The 6,768-nt window shown below is 41.1% G+C and overlaps 1 pseudogene across 1 annotated transcript; it reads left to right on the top strand.

Annotated features, from left to right (window-relative positions):
* Window positions 1–1,938: 1,938 nt before the first annotated feature.
* LOC308241885 (V-type proton ATPase subunit G 1-like) lies at window positions 1,939–2,395 on the top strand (annotated as a pseudogene). The gene has a single exon. The product of its transcript is annotated as a V-type proton ATPase subunit G 1-like (transcript).
* The last annotated feature ends 4,373 nt before the right edge of the window (window positions 2,396–6,768 follow it).

Below are 6,768 nucleotides of genomic sequence, written 5' to 3'. Positions count from 1 at the left end.
AGTGTGATGGCATAAAGGTAGAGTTGAGATAAAGTAAAACGATGCTAAAGGAAAGATGAAAATAGAATGTAGAACACTAATCCCAAAGTAAAATGAAGAGAAAATAAAATGACACTTAAAAAAAAAAAAAGGTAAAATAGCAGCAGTAATAATATGGATTGAAAATAAAAATGTAATAATTAAAAAAGTAAAATCAAGTGAGGAAAAAAGAAAAAAAAATTAGTTTCTTGAGTAAAAGATGCAAAAAATGAAAATAAAAAAATAAAAAATAAAAATAAAATGTGGAGTAGTGAAGGTCATTCACTTCCTCTCTTGTTCTGTTTGGCACGCCTGTTTCTCAGTCCAGACAGTATTGCAGTTCCCTGCATTCCACTACTCTTCAGTATCGTAAGCCAGTCCTGATTTTAAGCAGGCAGTGTGTCTTAATTTCTCGTATTCCTTTATTTTTGATTACACAAGAGTCAATTTGTGATTCAGCCCCTGGGTGGCAGTGTTTCTGGAATGATTTCCGGGTCTATATATGGCCTCTCTAGGCAGTGTTAGAGCCTTCTTTCCCTGTGGCACTCACTTCCGGTTTGTGGGGGTGGGCTGCCTCAGAACTGGCTCTCCGATGGTCACTCCCCGCTCCGATCCCCAGGTTCCAGAAAAACAACTTTCCCCTGCAGTCTCCCAGGGTGTCCCCAACTGGGTGATCCTATGTATTGGGCTTAGTAATCAGAAGTAAGGATTTCAAGAGGAAAAAGCCCAAGTGTGCGAACTTGGGGGCTGCGCGTAAGTCTAAGCAGCCGGCACACCTTGAAATTCTTAGGGTGTCCCTGCACGTCAGATCAAAATGGGTTGCTTTTTAGAGATCCCTTCTATTAGCAGCTCTGAGGACCCCCTTCCACATTCACGGATCACGCCAGCCCCAACAGCCACGGATTTTTCTAGGCTCAAGACTTCCCTCATCCTCCAGCTCCCACAAAACGCGCGTTCCTCTCTCCTGCTGGGACCAGAGACCTCATAGGGTGATACTTCTTATTTTAAAGTAATTACAGAATCAAAAGATGTGTGTGTGTGTGTGTTTGTATTTATCCTCACCCAAGGATATTTTTCCATTGATTTTAGAGAGAGTGGAAGAGAGAGGGAAATACAGAGAGAAACACATCTATTGGTTGCCTCCTGTATGCACCCTGACCAGGGCCAGGGAGGAGCCCTTGACTGAGATAGGTGCCCTTGACTGGAATTGAACCCAGGACCATTCAGTTGGCAGGCTGACACTCTATCCACTGAACTAAACCGGCTAGGGTGGCAAATGTATTTCTTTAAAAGTGAGTAGATGGATGAAGGCAGTAATTTCATGGCTGTCCCTGTGGAGTTGAATCCTATGTATTTCACTGCAAAAGCTGTATATTTGGTCGTCAGTACATTGAGAAGAAACACAGCTACACCTTACATATGTTTTAGTTAAATTAAATGCATATTTATTTTGAGGTGATTGTTGAAATGCCTTCCTCATGTGTAATGGAGCTTTCTCCCTTTGGCAATGCTTCAGACAGTTCATTTAGCTATATATGTTGTCAGTGAAATTTCCCACATGCTTACATGAAACATTTGTCTTCTCCAGATGGCCTGTGTAAAGCCCAGTTGTTCTTACAAATAAATTTATAGTTATAACAAATGTGTTATCTCCCTAGAGCAGATGAGAGTTCTTTCTTGGAAGAGGAATTGTCTTCTATTCAAAAGGGGAAAGGGAGCACTAAACTGTTCTAAGACTGAAACTTGGTAGGATCTGAGTTTAAGGAAATTAGTAGGTTAGATATGTTGCTTTTTCTCCTCTCCACCCACCCCAAAATTTGTGTGGCCTTAAGTTCCCTCCATAAAAGAACCCCAGAGCTGATCTGTGGGGCAATGGAGCAGATTTAGGCTGCTCTCCTGGATTTGGGAGTCGCCGCCACCATGGCCAGTCAGTCGCAGGGCATCCAGCAGCTGCTGCAGGCTGAGAAGCGGGCTACCAAGAAGGTGTCTAAGGCCCACAAGCGAAGGAACTGGAGGCTGAAGCAGGCCAAAAAGAGGTTCAGGCTGAAACTGAACAGTACCGCCTGCGTAGGAAGAAGGAGCACAGGCCAAGGAAGCTTCGGCTCTGGGATCCCACGGCAGTTGCAGCATTGAAATGGAGAAGGAAACCCAGGAGAAGATGATCAACCTCCAGACCTACTTCCGGCAGAACAGGGATGAAGTCCTTGACAACCTCTTGGCATTTATCTGTGATATCCGGCCAGAAATCCATGAAAACTACCACATAAATGGATGGGGGAAGAAGAAGCACCTGTTCTATGGGTTGGCATTTTATATGCCTCCATGCAATATGAAGTGTTTGCAAAGCTTGAGTTATAATCTTGTGAAAAGGCATTAAATTATTTCTGTATTCTATATAGTAGGTCCTTTTGCTTTTTTGGAGAACAGCAAATCTAACTAACAGCAAATCTAACTTTCTACAAACTTAGTGTAGAGTTTATCGAAAGATTTCATCTTTTTACCTCATATTTCTTAGAAAGCTAATGGGCATACGCTGTCTGTTTTTCTATGCCGTTTAATTCAAGCAACATATAAATACATATCACAATAACAAAAATAATTAAAAAAACCCCCAAATACAAAAGTTACCCTGAAAAGAGTCTACATATTTCTAATCTCTTGCCTTAAAGCTTTTTTTCAGTAATCTATTACTTTCTCTGTTAAAAATGCAAACAGTTATTATTATTACTTTTAATATATTTTTATTATTTCAGAGAGGAAGGGAGAGAGAGAGATGGAAACATCAATGATGAAAGAGAATCATTGATTGGCTGCCTCCTGTATGCTCCCTATTGGGGATGGAGCCTGCAACCTAGGCTTGTGCCCTTAACTGGGAATTGAACCTGTGACCTCCTGTTTCATAGGTTGACACTCAACCACTGAGTCACACCAGCCAGGCGAAACAGTTATTAGTCAATATCCTATGTGTAAAAGCCTAATATGCTAAGTGTCTGGTTGTCTGGTTGGTGTTCAACCAATTAAAGCATAATATGCTAATGATATGGTAAGACCACTCTACCGCTCACTATGACGTGCACTGACTACCAGGGGGCAGACAGTTGACCAGTCAACTAGTCGACTAGTCACTATGATGTGCACTGACCACCAGGCGGCAGATGCTCCAACTGGTAGGTTAGCTTGCTGCTGGGTCTGGCCAATCTGGACTGAGCAAGATGGCTGGACATGCCCTGGAGCCCTCCTGTGGTCCCTCCCCAGCTGGCCAACCTCCCATGTCTCTACCCCGCCCCGATCGTGCACCAGTGGGGTCCCTCAGCCTGGCCTGTGCCTTTTTGCAATCCGAGACCCCTCAGGGGATGTCAGAGAGCCGATTTTGGCCCGATACCACAAGCCAAGGGACCCCACTGGTGCACGAATTCATGCACTGGGCCTCTAGTTTAACACATAAAAGAGAATGTCCACACCACATTTATAAGTTAAAAAACATACTAATAAACTGAGCACCCATAATACCACTGATCAACTTAAGAACCAGGACATGATCAGTGCTATTGTATTCATCTGTGGTTCCTTGCTTTTCCCATCCTTCTTGTCCCACTATGAACCACTATTGTGTTTTACTTCCTTAAATTTTCATGAACTGATTATAATAATTTCTACAAAGGTTTGAAAATGTGACTTCAGATGGGTATTTGCAGTAATTCTCGAACGTTTGCTGAGGCTTTCAAGTCTATAATTTTCTAAATTCCCAATAGTCCTTTGAGCTAATCAGGATGGGCATTTTTTTCTTTTGTGTATGGGCAACAGAGGCCAACCCAGGGCTCCTAATTGACAAGTAGATAGCAGAGTTGAGGTTAAAACTAGAGTCTTCAGACCCTAAATCCTATAATCTTTGCACTAAGCTAATTGCCTAATAGTGAGTTGCTGCTATTGAGTAGATTTCAAAGGAGAAATGCTTGTTCCCCACCTGACAGAAACATCACTGCAGACCACAACAGTAACTCACAGTATCAGATGCAGCAACTCAGGGCCGGGTATTGTATCTTGTTTGTCATGTATTCTAAACTCTCAGCATGGTGTCTGACATATAGTAGGTCCTGGTTAACAGCCTGGGCTCTGGCATCAAATATCATGGGATTGAAAACTGGCCCTCCATTTATTAGCTCTTTGACATTGGGCAAGTAAATTCACCTTGTAAGCCCGAATTACTCCTTTGTAAAATTAGCCTAATTACAGTCGTTCTCAGAGGTATTAGAGGAGTAAATGAGACAATAAATATGTCTCATTGTAGAAATGCAGAGTGCTTGGCATAGAGCAAGTATTGAATAGATATGAGTTAAAACTAAAAAGAGAGTGTCAGGCCTGGCTGGTGTGGCTCAGTGGTTGAGTGTCAGCCTATGAACCAGGAGGTCATGGTTTGAATCCCGAGCAGGTGACATGTCCGGATTGTGGGCTTGACCCCCAATAGGGGGCGTGCAGGAGGCAGCCAATCAATAATCCTCTCTCATCATTGATGCTTCTATCTCTCTCTCCCTCTCCCTTCCTCTCTCTAAAAAAAATCAATACAAATCTATTAAAAAAGAGAGATTGTCCGCTTCTGTGTTTTTAGGTGACCCGTTTAATTCGCCCATTTCTCCTTTCCAAAGTGTCAGCGCTTCATCTTTGTAGTGAGGGGATTAGACAAAGATGAATTCTTCAGGTCCTTCTGGCACTGAACTTTAGTGCTGCTAGATTTAGTTTCCAAGACTTCTTCCAAGACTTCTCCAGTTTAACTCATTATTTGACTTTAGAAAACCAAGTCCAAATGCCTTTATTATCTATTTCCAAGTCTTCACATAACACACAGAATAGTTTCCAGTTTCCAGTGGACTGCCTACACCCGACCTCCTGCTTGCACCTAGTGTGACTGGTTACTCTGACCTGCACAGGAGATATAAATAGCCCACTCTCCCTACTTTTGCTCCCTGGCACCTATACCAGTATACTAGTCTCAGTCTCTGTGAGAGAATGTAATAAAATTTCTTAAACTCTCACAATGTCTTTTGGCCTGGCTCCTGTTGGTGCAGACCTAACAGGTACATGGCACATTTTAGTACCCAACGAAATCTGTATTAGATTGAGAGGCTTTAATGCACATCTGGAGATAATCTATTTCCTTTCCTTCCTCCTCAACTTACCAGTATCTGAAGCATCCCCCATAGGTGGGTTCTCAGTGGCCCTGTCAACCAAGGTGCCCATCTCTGGACAAGGGTTAGTCACATACCCCCTCTAGGCCAATCAGATATTCTCTTTGAAATTGGAATCTGGAGTGAAGTGTCCACAAGGACTGAACATGGACTGGACTGGTTCACTTTGAGGCATTTTGAAGACAATCTTCTATTTCCTGCTACCCAGCTCTTCAAAGCTGCTCTGTTTCCTCCTTGAGTACTAATTCTACACTTTTTCTTTTGATTCTACAAATTATAGTGCCCTTCTAATACATTGCTTTCCAGTGTAAGTCAGCCAGATTTAATTTTTGTTGCCTAAAACTAAATATCTCAGACAGAAAAAAAGTATCTCTAATAAGTACAGCAACAGTACTGGCCTCTCAGTGTTCCCTTTGTTGTGGGCAGTCTTCATATTCTATGTAAATACTTCTGTTCATATGTCAATTTGTAAAGAAAAAGTCCTTGTAGCCAGGAGACAAGCTATAGCCAGGTTAAACAGTTAATAAAAGTGTGGGAAATCTTACTGACATCACCTGAAAACAGTGAGTACAAGGAGAGAAAAGGCAGGAAAGAAAGGTTGATTAGAAAGATATTAATAGGTCAAGAGTCCTATGTAAGTTTAGGGCCCAGGTTAAGTGTGTTATATCTGTGGCTAAGGGAGTTTAAGGAGAACTCTAGCTGGAATAGGAATAGATTCTGAAACTTCTTAGCCTCTTCTATAGATAGAAGAGAGAGCATGCTGGAAATGGGTTGGATACCAGTAATTAGTACAGATCCAAAGTTCTCTGAGAAAGGCTTTTCTCCTTACCTGGATTGGATTGGACTCTGGGACTGTTCTGTGTACCTGCCATTGTTTATCAAGACATAAATCATATTCTGATAAACAACGGCACCTGTTTTATAGCAATTCTCTGTATTCAGGAAATTGACTTAGAATTGTGACACTCATTTTTTTTTATTCATTTAATAGGTATTTATTGAGTGTTAGTCAATCTTATAGGTGCTAAGTACATAGTGGTAGAAAGATATGGTTCCTCCCTCATGAAGATAGTAACTATAGATAGAGGGAGGAAAATATTAAGCAAATAGCTAAATAGAAATGTATAATTACAAATTGTGCCAAGTGTTAAAAAGAAAAATGACAAGTTGTGATCATGGTGTTGTTTTACTATCAAAGGAGGGTCAATGAGGAAGGACTTTTCCCCATAAAGAGGGCTCATGAAGTTTTATTCTGGTTATAGAATCATATTTTATTCAAGAGACTTTGTCCTTCCATTTTTCATAAACTCATATTAAAACATAATTCAAAGATAGAATCTGTAAGATGCAGTATATCTTTGTGTTGACCTATGTGTTGTAGGTTGTAACTGAAAACCAAAGGCAAGCCTTAAAAAGGCTTCTTGGGCCAATTGCTAGACACTAAATCTGGTTTAAAGACAGGGATATAAACTTGTGACTCTAAGCGGAAAACAAAGAAAACAATTTAAAAATAATATAAAGTTGTGCTTGGCCATGAAGAAAGGGCCAATAATCATGCTAATATCAT

Source organism: Plecotus auritus (genome assembly GCF_963455305.1).
Source record: "Plecotus auritus genome assembly, chromosome: 1".
NCBI classification, from domain to species: Eukaryota; Metazoa; Chordata; class Mammalia; order Chiroptera; family Vespertilionidae; genus Plecotus; species Plecotus auritus.
Note: the sequence above shows the minus strand (reverse complement) of the source record. Positions and strands in the feature narration are given on the sequence as shown.